The sequence below is a fragment of the Octopus sinensis genome, linkage group LG27 (assembly GCF_006345805.1).
Source record: "Octopus sinensis linkage group LG27, ASM634580v1, whole genome shotgun sequence".
In the NCBI taxonomy this organism is placed as follows: domain Eukaryota; kingdom Metazoa; phylum Mollusca; class Cephalopoda; order Octopoda; family Octopodidae; genus Octopus; species Octopus sinensis.
The window spans coordinates 7,259,492-7,262,462 of NC_043023.1; positions in this window are offsets into that span (position 1 = coordinate 7,259,492).

A 2,971-nucleotide genomic window follows, 5' to 3' on the forward strand; every position below is an offset into this window, starting at 1 on the left:
ATGTTGATGTACTCAATTTTTGTCTCTTTGGCCGCAGGTAAAGTGGCAGTCTCTTTGGCCGCAGGTAAAGTGGCAAAGAATTCTTCTGGGTTGTTTACTTGCCTGTGTCCTAGCGGTGTAGTGAACACACTTTGGAACTGTTCGTTCAGTATTTCACTTATCCTCGTGGGATTTCCTGTGAGAGAGCCATCTTTTTGGAAGAGAGGTCCTATTCTCTGGTGCACTGTGGCTGTCTCTTTGGCAAACTTAAAGAAAGCTTTAGGGTTTGATTTTATATTTTCTATTACCCAAGCTTCTTTATCTGCTCTCTCCTTTTCATGGGACTGATGTAGACTTTTCTCAGTTTCCATTAGCATTCTTTCGAGCCGAGACTTCTCACCACTATTGGTGTGCTTGCTCAGGCGGTTTGCAATTCTTGTCCGTCGTCTCATAAGAATCCTCCTTTCTCTAGGGATCCTGTTTTTGTTCTTGTGTGTGCTGGCCCTGCACACTGGGACATATTTGTCACATATGGCTTGTATTATGGACTTGAAGTGTTTGTGTTTCATGTTTATGTCCGGTGTGGAGAGACATTCAGGCCAATCCTGTTTGAGGATCTCTTTCTCAATCAACTTCCAGTTGGCTTTATGAAAGTTTAAGTTGTATATGTATATGTTTATGTATATATATATGTATATATATATATATGTATATATATATATGTATATGTTTATGTATATATATATATGTATATATATGTATATATATATGTATATGTTTATGTATATATATATATGTATATATATATATGTATATGTTTATGTATATATATATGTAATATTTTTATGTATATATATATATGTTTATGTATATATGTATTATATATTTATATATATGTATAATATGTATATGTTTATGTATATATGTATATATATATATTATATATATATATATATATGTATATATATATATTTATATGTATATATATATATATATGTATGTATATATATATATATAGGTGTATATATATATGTATATGTTTATGTATATATGATATATATATATATGTATATAAATATATATGTGTATATATATGTATATGTATATATATATATGTATATATATATATGTATGTATATATATATGTATATATATATAATATGTATATATATATGTATAAATATATATATGCATATTATATAGTATAAATATATATATGTATATATACTATATATATTTAAAAAAAAAAACACCATCCGAGCGTGGTCATCTGCTAGCCTTGTCTGGCACCTGTGTCGGTGGCACATAAAAGCACCATCCGAGCGTGGTCGTCTGCCAGCCTTGTCTGGCACCTGTGTCGGTGGCACATAAAAACACCATCCGAGCGTGGCCGTTCGCCAGCCTCGTCTGGCACCTGTGTCGGTGGCACATAAAATCACCCACTACACTCTCGGAGTGGTTGGCGTTAGGAAGGGCATCCAGCTGTAGAAACAACTGCCAGATCTGACTGGCCTGGTGCAGCCTTCGGGCCCCAGACACCAGTTGAACCGTCCAACCCATGCTAGCATGGAAAGCGGACGTTAAATGATGATGATGATGATGATGATGATGATATATGTGTATATATATATATATATATGTGTATACATATATATGTGTGTATATAAATATATATATATGTTTGTATATTAATATATATATGTGTGTGTATATATAAATATATATATAAAATATATATGTATATATATATATATATCTATAAGTATATATATATGTGTGTATATATATCTCTATCTCTCCATATATGAAAGGCAGTTTGTCTGTTTGCGTGTCTGTCTGTGTGTCTGTCAGGTTGTACCCTCACCCTGACCACGGTTTTCAACCGATTTTGATGAAACTTGACACAGACATAGCCAATGTCATAATTCAAAACTAATGCAGCGAAAATTTTGAAAAGTTCCTCCAGTTCTGAAAAAAATCGATAATTTCGACATGGGGTCGAGAATTTAAGCTTATCATATGCAACACATTTTCCGTTCTAGTTTTTGCAACTTGCAATCGATTTTTACCAAACTCATGGTGAAGCTTAATGTTACCCAAAGGAACTTAATTCTGGCGTTAGTTTTCCATGCAATACCTTACCATTAGAAAAAAATCGATAAAATCATGCCATTCTGGGAAATCGCGTTCAAATTCAAGATGACATATTTTCGACAATATCTTTAACAAATTGGCAGGAATTTTTTTTTAAATTCACAGCGAGCAATGTGTCTCCTCCAAGGAGCTATATGACCCTTTTGATTCCAATAGGATACATTATTACTGGAAAAAATCGGTTAATTACATCATATGTGGCACACATAGCAAACCGATTTTTCTACGATATTTTTTGAAAGTTCACATAGATTTTCCATACACCGTTGTTGGACATCAAGTTTGCATAAAATGTCAAACTACCGACCTTTTGTCAATGCAGTTAACAAGTATTGGGAGAAATCGACAAAACCATATCACTTTGATACCAACCATGGGAACCCTACAAAACTGACTTTTGTTATTTACAAAATAACGGTTCAATGAGTACAAAAAAGGGTAAAAATGTAAAGGATATTGCTTATTGACAAAGTTTCCTACATACCCGGGCAACGCCGGGCTATGCTGCTAGTATATATATATATATATATATATATATATATATATATTATATATATATATATATATATAATATATATATATATAATATTTTGCAGCTTTAATAAGAAGTATATTACTCTACAGGACTGGTGAGCTTAGAGGAGGGCGCACCAGACTCCAGTTTGGCATGGTTTCTCCGGCTGGATGCCCTTCCTAACACTCTGAGAGTGTAATGGGTGCTTTTATGACAGCAGCATCAGCCACAACTACGATTTCACTTGGCTTGACGGGTCTTCCTTCTCAAGCACAGCATATTGCCAAAGGTCTTGGTCATTTTTCATTGGCCTTTGTGAAGCCC